At 36.1% G+C, this 7,179-nt stretch overlaps 1 long non-coding RNA gene across 1 annotated transcript; it reads right to left on the bottom strand.

The window, feature by feature from the left end:
- Window positions 1-4,130: 4,130 nt before the first annotated feature.
- Window positions 4,131-6,140, bottom strand: LOC130054357 (uncharacterized). The gene is made up of 2 exons (XR_008802663.1): window positions 5,751-6,140; window positions 4,131-4,869 (listed from the first exon to the last, which is right to left on the bottom strand). It is a non-coding gene; the product is annotated as an uncharacterized LOC130054357 (long non-coding RNA).
- Between the last annotated feature and the right edge of the window lie 1,039 nt (window positions 6,141-7,179).

The raw sequence follows: 7,179 nt of genomic DNA, 5'->3' as shown, positions 1-7,179 counted from the left end.
GGGGTCATTTAAAAATCTTCTCAAGAGCCACTGGGCGAGAAGAACTAAAATTTACATGAAAGCTTCCTGACATAGTGCAGATTCAAATTTGTTAAAATCATGGCCCCTGGAGGTAGGATAGGGCCACAGTATGGGATCAAAGATTTACATGGGAATAAATAGGGTAAATCCTTAAAAGTCTTCTCCTCAAAAACCTCTGGGCCAGAAGAGCTGAGATTTACATGAAAGTGTCCTGACATAGTGCAGGTTCAAGTTTATTAAAATCATGGTCCCCGGGGATAGGATGGGGCCACAATAGGGGATCAATGTTTTACATGGGAATAGATATGGAAAATCTTTTAAAATATTCTACTAAAGAACCACTGGACTAGGAAAGTACAAATGTACATGAAAGCTTTCTGACATAGTGCAAATTCAAGTTTGTTGAAATCATGTCCCTCGGGGGTAGGATGAAGCCACAATAGCGGATCAAAGTTTTAAACACAAATATACATATAGGGAAAATGATTAAAAACCTTTTCAAGAACCACTGGACCATGAAAGTAGAAATTTACATGAAAGCGTCCTGACATTGTGCAGTTTCAAGGTGGTTCAAATCATGGCTCCCAGGGGTAGGATGGGGCCACAATAGGGGATCAAAGTTTTACATGCAAATATATAGGGAGCATCTTTAAAAATCTTCTCAAGAACCACTGGACTGAGAAAGTACAAGTTTACATCAAAGCTTTCTGACATAGTGCAGATTCAAATTTTTAAAATCATGACCCCCAGTGGTAGGATGGGGCCACAATAGGGGATCAAAATTTTCATACTAATATAGAGAGAAAATCTTTAAAAATCTTCTTTTCAAGAACCATTGGCCAAAGAAGTTTACATTTACATGAAAGATTCTTGACATAGTGCAGATTCAAGTTTGTAAAAATCATGGTTCCCGAGGGTAGGTTGGGGCCACAATAAGGACCAAAAGTTTTACATGCAAGTTTATAATTATGGAAAATCTTTAGATATGGGCCAAAGTGACTCAGGTGAGTGATGTGGTCCATGGGCCTCTTGTATTAGGTCACCTGTGTCACTCGGGTGACCTATTCTCGTTGGTCTTCGTCCGTGTGTCGTCAGCTCACAATTTTACATACATGTATTTGACTTCTTGAATACCACAAGGCCAATTGTACCACTTTTGGTGTGAAGCTTGAAGAAGAGATGAATTGTGAAAGTTACTATCTTAGCTCCCCCGGGGCCTTAAGGGTGAAGCCATAACTGCAAAATATGCCAAATTTTCAAAAATCGTCTTTTCTATTCCTACACAATTTGGAGAAAAACTAAATGCATTGTTATAATGTTCATGAAGCCCTTTACTAAAATTGTAATCCCCCAAGGTGAGGGATTTAGTCTCTAGGATGGGCCAATATGACCATATTGTAAGATATATTAAATCTTAGGAAAGCTGTATTCTTAGACATGTGTGAGAAAAACTAAATGCTGTATGGGTTTAGGTCCCAGGGCCTAAGGTGGGGCCAGTATGGTATTCGAGTAAAAATGTTCTAGAAAAATCTTCTCTACTCTCAGGCATTTGTGAGAAAAACTGAATGAATGGTCCATCAAGCTCTCTATCTAAATTGTGATATTCGTTACCTCAGGGCCCTAGGGTCGAGCCGTTATGGCTATGTAGTGAGCCGTCTTAAATCTTATAAGATCCTCTCTTCTCCCACATGTTATGTATAAGAAAAACTAAATGCACAATTATGATATCCATGAGTCCCTCTTCCTATGCTGTGAAAATCATGACACCTGGGTTAAAGGTGTAGAACCAAGGGTGGGGTCAATAGGACCATATACAGTTAGAATGCATTAAATCTTAAGAAAAACAAAAATCCTTTTTTCAAAACTTCCACTAAAGTAGAAGATAAATCAAATGCATGGTTATGATGTCTACAAAGCCTGAATTGATATACATTACTTAAATTGTGAATATGCATTGCCTCTGGCCGGGCCAGGGATTCACACTTAGGGTGGGGCCAACATGGCTGTATAGTGAAAATGTATTAAATCTTAGAAAATCCTTTTCTCTACTTCCGCAGCAAAAATATCCTTTAATATTATCTATATATTGTGAAAATTCTTTTATACATAATAACTTTGACACAATCTATGGCCATACATGTATAATGGTGAGGTCAGTTGAGACTTGGGGGAGAGATGGGGGCTAACTTGGCGTAACTCTGACCTTCAAGTAGATAGATTACAGGAGTAGCCACCACTGCCAGTCGTAAATATGCGTTCTAATATAGAAAACTGCACATGTGCATTGTAGGTTTGAAGCAATAAACTGTAAGCATGTTGTGTACATCAATTATAAATTGGAAATTTCATTGACAAATAATGTGGTATACAGTATAGAGATCGGAATCCATTCAAACTGACAGAAACATCACTGTCCACGATTAACGTTTTAGACAGCCCTCGTATTCACTCTTCCATGCCCCGCCCACCGATGACAACGAACGTCACATGTTTTCAGACTCCGTCAACTTATGTAAACAACATGGCGGGCGATTTCGATCTTATACAGGATACCTTTCCAATCGCCTCGTTTACTCGTGAATTTTCACAGAAAAGTCCGTCAAAGGGTTTGACATACTTCAGAGAAGGTTATGTTCACATAATTTCAGTGGGTAAAAACGCGGAAGAAACAGCAATTATAACTTATTTGTTAGCGCTAGATGCTTTCGCTGCATTTGAAGTAAAGAAACACTACATCGTCTAACCATCGAATTGCAGGATTCGGCTGCCATCGATGCTTACTGTTCATACACAGTTGGGTTAATTACGAAACGTTTTCCGAGTTTTGAATAATTGTTTTGTTACGGAATTGACGATGTTTGTTGTTCGGTTGAAACTGAATAACTATATCATATATGCTGCGTTGACCGGTTCAATAAAATGTTTCATCTGCTTGCTTGCTTTTGCATCTTTTATTTTACTATTATTTATGATTTACTTATGAAAAACAGTTAAGTATTATCAAGAATTTACATTGCAGCTCAAATACCATCTGTGATTTCCATTAAATGTTCAACTTCAGTTATATTATACTTGAATGGATATTGTAGATCTAGATATCTACATTGAGATATTTACATGCATATTTTTTTTAATGGTAACGGGTTAATTAGATCATTCCAAGTTTTTATTCCACGTCCACCCAAATATTTATTTCTATTTAAAAAAAACAACAACTTGTAAATCAACAGAAAGAATGTGTACAATGTTTGACAGACATCACCATTTTGACAGTACAGTCAAGAATATGTTAAATGACACACAATAGAAAACTTGGATTATAAACAAGAATATTATAAAGACTCGGACCAAAAACAATTTCCTGTTCGTAAAACATCTATTTTAATTAGTTACCCAACCTCTTGTACTATAGTACATATTGTAATTACATAGGATCAGCAACACAATATAATACTTAGTTAAAGGAGTAGTTTATCATAAATAGGACAATAAATTAAGTACCACATGGTTTTTTTTATTTTCAACAAATAATTCAAAACTATGGAATAATCATTGTTCTTTAAGAATAAATGGTTTACAATATCTGTCTATTTTAATTGTCAATGAATCTGCACAAATTCTTCAATTTTCTTAGTTGTGAGCATTCACACATTTCGAAGGAAAATTTAAGTAATCTACTAGTTTATATTCATCATAATGTAAGTTTTCCCAAAGTTAGACATAAATTTACTCTCTTATAAAATGTTTATCATTTTAAATAAATTCCTCACATTGTATACAAGTAGTACACAATGAATTCACATGCTCTACAATTTTCTCTTCAACCCTGGGTTTTGCCCAAGAGTTAGTAGGGTGCAAACTATCCAACTTTATTGATGTCTCCATATATATACATATACTAACTGGTGGGAATACACCGACAGAGATACAGAGGTGCAGACATATTTCCCCTGGTTCTTTGGATATCGTGAAACCTTTGTCTGCCAAAATGAATTCCCCTTCCAGAATAATTCAACCCACCATCAGTTAACAAAGGAGTTTGTAAAATCCACTATTCCCTGTAACAGCAACATCTGACATAGATCCAGTAAATAATTCACTAACAAATATGATAATAATAATAGCCTTTATTTATCCAAGATAACACAAATTAGCATACAGCTAGTTTCCATTGTGTCCCCTAAAGGATCACAATCCACAAATCCCCTTTAGGTTGTAGCTGATCTGTAGTCAGAATGTATAATTTGTAACTGCAGTTTTAAAGATGGTTTCTGTGATTTCCTTTCTGCACAATCAATGATAGCGATGGTTGTTGGGAATTGAGCTTTTATTCAGTTGTCATGTTGTTAATATCATTCCTATAGGACTATATTGAAACACAACCTAGCACAACATAAGGTCAATTCAGGCACAGAATACATCACTGATACACTGTGTTGAAATACAAAATCTTGATGCCAAGTCCTTGATTTCAAAATTATGTCTCAGCCTCATCAGTGTTAATAACAACTGCGATTGTTTTGTCATATTTGTTATGTCCCTCCTTTTTTAAAACACTGGGGAATTTGCTCAGACGTATAAAAAAAAACTCTAACAAAGAACAAAATGTGGCATGTCTCAAATTGATATAATATAAAAACAACCCTGTTTTTTTCTCTCTTGCTGTAGAGTACTGTTAATGTCAAAAGGGGTGGCCTGTTGGTGGGGTTAATCTTGGGCTTCCATTGATAACTGGAGTTGCAGGTGATGATTAAGTATGCTCTGTTGATGAAAGGCATTTTCTGCTGCTGTTAACTGGTCTTGTAAATTCTCTGACTTGTGCTGCTGTTACAAGTATATCCAATGAATCTATAAAGAAACAACAACAATTTTTTTTTAGCATTTGGAAGTAAAACATAGATGCTGAGAGGGGCCATGGAATTTTAAAAGGTGACCTGACCTATTACATGAAAGATCCTATGCATACATTACATCCAACAATTGATTAGCTACTTATAAAATTTCAGTTTGCTCGAATTATTATGAAATCTAAATTCGAATTTAAAACCATTTATTACAAAATATATATGGACATAAATTCTATCGATATTTAAAAACTTTGACCACGGAATTAGTCTGATTACTGAAACTTTAGAACTTTATCCCCTGGTATGATCTATTGTAGGAATCATGGAACGAAAACTTTGAATATGGCACTCTTACAGTCATGTTATGATATGTATGGCTGAGCAAGGAAAATTTAAGACACCAGATCAGAAACTGCATATATAGTTATAGTTATATATATTGGTGTAAACATTAAATGAATTGACCCTAGGTATGAAGATAGTTTAGATAGGGGATTCTTTTTAATAGATAATATTATAGTAAAAAAAAAATAGTATTGTGTAGCTCTTAGCACAGGTGCTTGGGTTCATGACACCCCCCTCCCCTCCCTTGAATAACCTAGCTACACGAATTGTTATATCCAATTGGGGAAAATCTGTAAAAGAGCTATTTTGGGGTATGCATGACATTGTTGACATGCATTAGTAGGATTTTCAACAAGAAATAGTTTAAATCAAGTCGTGCAGGTTATTCGGGAGAAGGGGGGGGGGGGGGGGTCCTGAACCCAAGCACCTGTAGCTCTTAGTACATGTATACACATGACATGGGCATGTATTATCATCAGTCCCTGATTTAACTATTACTATTAACTAATACATAATTGTCTGCTAAGACTAACTTACTTTGTGTGCCGGTCCATTCTGCTCTTACTGTGGGGCCTACCGCACGCCTTTATCCAACGTAAACATTAATCTTTATGTGATTTTGGGTTTGGAAATGGGATAAACATTACTTCTAGTATCCTTTCTGGGTAACGTGAATCACTGTTGCATTTCCCCGATGCACACAATTCCACCAATTTTATGAGAACTCGAAGTAATCAGGCTAAAACATCTGTACCTCAAAACCTCCGTCATCATAAGTTTTGACGGAGGTAATGGCGGACAATTCTTCCGCGATTCTGATTGGCTGTGCGGAGATGATAACCGCACCTCCCCTGACGCCAGTGGAAGCGTGAATACCTTATAACTATTGTGTGATTACGCCTCCGATTCGTATACATTTCTACGTTACAGCGGTAGTGGTCAGTATAAGAGGGAACTTAATACTGCCTCGCTAGAGAGCTAGCTTTTCTAGTGATGTGGTAGAGTGTCTCTCTTTATCACGCCTGTTAAGCAACGGCGAGCGTGAACAGCACTTGGCTGAGTGACCGCTACACGTTCCACTACGACTTTGTTTTGCTAAATATCCCTACACCTCCACAGTGTCCGACGACTTGTTCTGTATATGTAGAGAGGGGGGGGGGGGTAATAAGAATTTTTTAAAATAATACATTTTTTATTACAGCAAATGAAGGGAAAACCGAACTGCTGACTTTCTTCAGAGTACCTAAAGAGGAACAAGAAGCCACCAAGAAGAGATTCGCCTCACTGAAGAAAAGGGTAACTATATCGTGTCTCCTTTGTATGTATAAGTAACTGATTTACTGAAGAAAAGGTAACTATATTGTGTCTGTATGTAGAAGTAACTGATTTACTGAAGAAAAGGGTAACTATATTGTGTCTATATGTAGAAGAAACTGATTTACTGAAGAAAAGGGTAACTATATTGTGTCTGTATGTTTAAGAATCTGATTTACTGAAGAAAAGGGTAACTATATCGTGTCTGTATGTAGAAGTAACTGATTAACTGAAGAAAAGGGTAACTATATTGTGTCTGTATGTAGAAGAAACTGATTTACTGAAGAAAAGGGTAACTATATTGTGTCTATATGTAGAAGTAACTGATTAACTGAAGAAAAGGGTAACTATATTGTGTCTGTATGTAGAAGTAACTGATTTACTGAAGAAAAGGGTAACTATATTGTGTCTGTATGTAGAAGAATCTGAATTACTGAAGAAAAGGGTAACTATATTGTGTCTGTATGTAGAAGTAACTGATTTACTGAAGAAAAGGGTAACTATATTGTGTCTGTATGTAGAAGAAACTGATTTACTGAAGAAAAGGGTAACTATATTGTGTCTGTATGTAGAAGTAACTGATTTACTCACGGGCACTGGAAGTTAATGTAAATATATAACATGTGCATGTATAAAAAAGGAAGGGTAGGAC

The sequence above is a fragment of the Ostrea edulis genome, chromosome 4 (genome assembly GCF_947568905.1).
Source record: "Ostrea edulis chromosome 4, xbOstEdul1.1, whole genome shotgun sequence".
Taxonomy (NCBI): Eukaryota; Metazoa; Mollusca; class Bivalvia; order Ostreida; family Ostreidae; genus Ostrea; species Ostrea edulis.
Note: the sequence above shows the minus strand (reverse complement) of the source record. Positions and strands in the feature narration are given on the sequence as shown.